Genomic DNA, 6,525 nt, shown 5'->3' with positions numbered 1-6,525 from the left:
GCTCTCTAGAGCCAAAGTGACCATATTTTTTATGAATCCATGGTGCTAGAGAGGAGCAAGTGTTTGCAAATGCAAAACCATCAAGTTAAACAGTCACACTTAAAATGATTCATTGGCTGGCTAATTAGCTAGGCTACCCTTGTGTTTCCCATAGAATAAGACTTATTTTGAGGGCGGTTAATCAGACAAAAGAAACTTAAAGAGCTTGTGAGAAACTTAAAGAGCTTGTGAGACATATAGCAGACATAACGTTCACAAGCCTGAATCCCTGGTGACAGAGTTGCAGTAAAACATTAACCAGGTCACTTAAAATAAGACTACCACCTGCTGCAATCTCGACACCGTAACTCCTCCTCACTGACCAACAAATAAATAACAACAAAATAGTTTGATAAGCACAGGAAGAGCTAAAAGCCAAAAGGACTTGGCCTCACTAATTATTACCTGAAGTTGCCGCTTCACTGCAGAGGCGGTATTATGTATAAGTACTAGTGTATTTATTTATGATTTTTGTCCCAAACAATCATATCTTATTGAAGTACCTACATTAAGCTATCGTTCAATTGTTAGATCTCTGCGCATAAGGTTTTTACTTAAATAACACAACAGAGTGGCAACATGTAAATCTTCCATGCTTAATTCTTTTGGGACATAAAAAGGAAGTCAGATTTCTTCAAATCACAGCAGAGTGACCAACAAAAGAAAATGTGCTTCATTGAAATAAGAACTGCTTGCAATAAATTACCTTGAACATAAGTCGCCCCTATGACAAAGCCAGTGAAAGCTTATGTGAAGGCACCTAGAGTAGCCAAGGTTTTAAGAGGGAGCCCATGCCACCCTAGGCCAACCCCTGGAAACTCCCCTGCTTTAGACTTCATTTCCACTCACAGATATCCAGACTTTATCCCCTGACAGTCAGAAAGATGCACACAGACACGCACCTTCTTATTGATTTGCATTCTAAATTGTGTGCAGCCGAGGCCCATTGTTTCTCCGTAAGAGGGAAGGGAGCGATGACCCAACTATCAATCAAGAGTAAGACAAAAGCAAAACCTTCTTCCTCAACAGGCATGCCCGCTATTTGTCTGCCGCTGCATCGCACCCTCAAGGTCGCATCAAGCTGACGGCTCTGCCAAAGTAAATGTTGAACACCTTTTGATGCAGCCTTTACAAATTTGTTTAATGAGGAATTGATTTTCACTCTTCTTCTTCTTCTCTTCTCTTCTTCTGTTTGGGGAGGGAGGCAGGCTGTCCCTGAGGCCCAGTAACAGCAGGCGGTTCAGCTCCACATGAGCAACAATCAGACAGAGAAGGAGAGACGTTCACCCCGAGAACAGGCAGTAAGATGCAGCTCGCTTTGTGGAATGACTCACAGACAGGCTCATTCAGACGCATATGATGATGGCTGCAGCCTGCCTCTTCTCACATCGACATCAGGCTGCCGGGCCCGAGCGCATAGGCTCTTCCGATGCTAATGTGTCATGGCCTAATGTTGTGGAAACAGATGGAGCTCAGTCATCAGGGCTGAATGAAACAGTAGACAGAGAGAGGTGGAAAACACGCTTCGGATTGAGAGTGATCTCATCAAAACATCAGAGGGATCAAATTCATCAGGTCTGCTGCTTTTAAGTTTGGCCGCCTGGACAGAGGAAATGAATAAAACATTGGGTGAGGGTCTGAAGAAACATGGCTGCCAACCAAATAGGAGGTTTGGAATTTCTTAGCCAAACATTTATTCATGCTTGGCGTGATGAATACAAAATATTGTTTCAAGAAGGAGAGCGGCTCTGACAGGAATAGTGAAATACAAGTGATGGATCACAGAATTATTGATCAGTTAAACACAGGGATTTATCTGCCATTGACTTAAATCCATATAAATCATCATCATCATTTCTATTCTGTACACTAACAGCCAATGAGGGTAAAATGCCAAAACCCAGAGGACGTCATCAGGCTTAAGAATGAGTTTGGCCTTCTTACCCTTTCATAATAACTCACAAAAGATGGTCGAGTCTTTCTAAATGGGTTAATGAAATCTCAGACTTTCCACGGCTGAGGAAGACACTATTGATCCCGCTGCAGGGAGGAAATCCTATATCACTGTGCCAGTTCAGATGAATCATTGGGCATGCTGTATGACATTGCTTTGCATAACGGCAGCGATCACACCCTCTCTGAGAGAAGTTTGGAATAATGATCAAGGAGTGATCACTCAAAGTCAGAAATAAGTGCGACAAAAATAAATGAAAATGTTCTTACCTTACTTCAAAGAAGAGAAATCTAATCAAATGATTCAAAAGTTTCTCGCCTTGTTTCATCTCACTTTTCACCCGATGAATAATGGCCATTCTGTGTCGATGGTGGATGGAGTAATATGTTCTACCGAATGCAGTGAGTGGCTTGATTATTTTCAGTCTGAGAAAATTACCCTTTTCTCTCTGCGACAAACATATTTGATTGACCAAACGCTTCTTCTTGGTCATCCAGCAAATCGATGTCTGTCAGAAATTACGCTGGGATATTTATAGTGTCACATTGCAACTTAAGTAAAGAAGGGAGAAAAAGATGTGTTTTTTTGTTTCATGAGAAATTGTCCCTGAACTGTCATGATTGACATGTCTTCAGACGAGAACAACTCGAGGTGCGGATCTGTCAGCACTGATCCATGCTAAGCCCCAGCAGAATAAGATGGGGATTGGAGCTACTGGAAGTCCAGCCACGGTGGATGTCTTCGCTGTGACATTGTAGACTATGACAGGCTCCTGTTCTCTGGCAGACAGGCAAAATTTATGAAAATGGAAGCAAAGTGTTGAGACGGATGGGAGCTGATCATTGTCTGTCCCATGCAGCAATCAGGTGAAACCCTGCAGGGCTGAATTTAAAGCAAATGTGGACTATAAATCTCCAGGTTTCCCTGTGCCGACTAATGAAAACTAATAGACAGACTGTGAGGGGAGCAATCCATCGTGATAGTTTCCTCCGCCCTACAACGGGTTACTCTCCTGTTGATGCTGAAGTGAAGCTGTAAAGTGTTTACATGCAAGTTTCTCTGTGTGAAAGTCATCTTTCAAGTAAACAAGCTCAAAAACATGCCATCTTTAAGTATTAATGCCAGCTAAATATAGCTGAATAGCTAAATATATCAGTTTAATATGTACTTAAATATCTATTTAATGCTAAAAAGAGGAAATTATTCTGTTCATATCTGTACAGCGTCTTGCAATACAAATAAAATCAGGTGTCACAGATTGCCAGCACAAGGACAAGAAAATCAATTTAACTGGAAATCAAAAAATGTATATATTTCTGCTTATGTGTGTGTGTGTGTGTTTGTGTGTGTGTGTTTGTGTGTGTGTGTGTGTGTGTGTGTGTGTGTGTGCGCGTGTGTGTGTGTGTGTGTTTGTAAGAACCTATAAATGTACAAAATTGCATGTAAGATGTTCATGTGTGCTCCTTTGCACTGATGATAACATTTTATTTTCAGCGGACTGGGGCCTATCCTGCTTGCATGGAACCACGGGGAACAAGAGTAGCAGAGGGGGAGGGAGACGGGGGAGTGGCGGGGGAGTCGGGGAGGCTGTTGGTGATCTCAGCCTGCAGATAGGCACCACGGAGACGTTCCCAAATAGAATATGACTTTGATTTCTCACCTCATTTCACTCTCAGCTGTCAGATAGCTCTCTGGTCAGATGACATCTCCTTCACCACGACGCGCAAAAATGTGGAACGCTTCCGAAATGAGGCAGCTGCTGCCCTACATGCCGGGCAGCATCTGTGACATCATCACCTCCGCCGCCGCTCTCCTGTGACTCAACAATACTGACATCAACAATTACAACAACAAAACTTAAGCTGCATCTGTGCAAATGATGCACCTCACCTGTCCAACGCCCCCCTCCACTCATTTCTCTTCCCCTCTGCATCTTTGTCTGCTCCTCTGTCTTCCCCTGAGTGGCAGTGACCCATTTATCTGTGATGCGTCAGCGTCTTGTTTCTACCTGTTCAGACATGTTGATGTACAGCCCATCTTCTCCTCACAGTCTCACATTAGAGTTCCATTAGCACTGCAGTGTACTCCTAAAAAAAGAAAATGAAAACACATTAAATTCTTGGCATCATAATATGTGAAGGAAATTACTGTTTGGTTGTCTTAATATGAAAACAATATTATGGTACAACTTCCAAAATAATCTTGCAATTAATTAATTTTATTAGGTACATAATTCACAAGCTATTCGGTTGTAAGTAGGGCTGGAAAGTTTTTGGGTGTGTCACGATTCTATTCGTTTTCGATTCTTGGGGTGACGATTCAATTCCTATATTTTATTTTATTTTACTACTGTAAAGCGTCCTTAGGTTTCTTGAAAGGTGCTATATAAATCTAAGCTATTATTAAGAATCTATTATTGATACTAAACGATTCTGGATTCATGATTCAAAGTCTATTTTTGAATAAGTACATACTTCAGGATCTACTCCAGTCATCTGTGAGACTGGCTGCATTTCTTGCTGCTCTATTTGGCATTCTACTGAGTTGAAGAGCTAGCTTTAGCACTTAGCATCTCAGAAGATAAGAATCTAAATTTTTACATAAATCAATTGTTTTGTAATAAGCCACTAAAAAAAAAGCAGAATATTTGGTTTGGATTATAAAATCCAGTTAAGAATTGCAACATAAACTGAAAACCATGTATCTGCAAATAAGCAGATTTTTTAAACTAAAGTTTAAAACCTTTTTATTATTTTTACTGGATAAATAAACTCCCAGACTTCATAAATAAACATTGAATAATCCATTAACATGAATAAACAGTGAAGTCTAATAAATGACATAAGATGTTTATCATGTTATTATGATTATCAATCATTAATGTTAGAAAGAACGTTAAAATAACTTTGACCCAGTTTGTCTGGAAAATGGAACCAAAGAGAGAGTCCTCAAAGCCATAGAAATGTTCCATGAAGCCTTCGTAAAATGATTTCTCATCTTGTAAAAGCAATTATTAGAAAGCAGTACCTGCATGTTTCTCACTTAGTCATCGAATGTGTCAAATTTCAGTGCTGCACATGTTGTTTTCATGTAACATACAGAACCACAGTAATAAGGGACACAGGATGTAGAGGCATCCTCCTGTGTGTTATAGGCGTATAATTCACATCAAAATGTTTACAGTGTCTCAGACATTGTCAGCTGAAGGCGTCCCTGGTGGAAAAAGATGAAAAGCGACCGCAACAAACGTCTATTTCCATCTAAGCTCAAACCTCCCGTGCAGTCTGACCACATACGATAAATAAGATATGTGTCTTGTTCCGTAACTCTATCCTGTCACTGTTCTCTGCCGTCTCCTCATCTTGAACCCCTGAGTGGTTGGACGGATTGGGACATACAACCCAGAGTGACTGGCCTGCTGTCCAGTGCAGAGGATAAACCGGCTCAGAATGTAGGAGTTGGACATGGATTATTTTTTTTTTTAGACATCAGGGGCAGCTCTGCAACTAAATCTACGAGGGGCGTCTTGTGACAACAAATCTGAGTCATATCTGTGATCGGCTGGCTCAGTCTGTGTAAGAGACACCAGCACACTGCAGATGTCCTTTTGAGGGATTATTAGGGACATAGAGACGCTGAAACAATCTGCCTGTGGCTTCCGAGTCGGGTCATTTTCAAACCTGTTTGCAGTCGGCCTAGCGGTGTCATGAGGCTTACTTGCCACCTGCTCTGCTTGTATTCTGAACATATCTGCTCCACTTGGCGATGAATACTATCTGAACGAGACAGCTGGGTACTGGTAACTACCCTCCAATGTTTCATCAACAGGCATTCATGTGTTATTCATTGTGCCGGGCTGCTGGCCGGTGGCCATGTAATGACTGTTGATCACTGCAGTTGTAAACTGGATTGAGATTTTCGCTGTGGTAGATTCTGCTGTTCATTATTCCTCCTCAGACATCCCCGCTCTGCAGTCCGTACCATATGAATAACCTAATCAAGTAGACATCCTCAGGAACTATAGCCAGCTCATAATCAAATTATATAAAAATTCTCATTGAGTTTAAAAAGCATCATAAAACTCTGCTAAATAATTCAAAAAGCAAATATGATATTACCAGGCTTTGTTTATAAATTCGCTGGCCTGCCACCCATCGGTGAGCACTTTTTGCCCCAGAGCGACTGTGTCTGGTCCTTCTGCTGCACAAGTCTGTGAGGGCTGGCAGCCACGATATTAAAAAAGGAAAGCCACTTGCTGCTTCTGCAATATAAGTGTAAATATGGGCACCTAAGAACAGCTGGGTTATGAATAATGGAAGCTGGTTGCCCTTGATATTCATGGGAGGGGGAACATTCTGCCACTCAAAAACACAGAGAGAGAAAGTTCACCGCCTTTCTTTGTACTTCTCTTTTTTTTGTACACATGGCCTTCAGACGCCGGTCAGAAGTGAGACAGCAGTAGGAACGCTGCCGGATGTTGACGACCTTAGGTTAGATCCACTTGTCCTCTTTTAAAAAAAAATATATATATA

This window comes from Labrus bergylta, chromosome 9 (genome assembly GCF_963930695.1).
Source record: "Labrus bergylta chromosome 9, fLabBer1.1, whole genome shotgun sequence".
In the NCBI taxonomy this organism is placed as follows: Eukaryota; Metazoa; Chordata; class Actinopteri; order Labriformes; family Labridae; genus Labrus; species Labrus bergylta.
The sequence above is the reverse complement of the archived record's forward strand: the minus strand, read 5'-3'. Positions refer to the sequence as shown.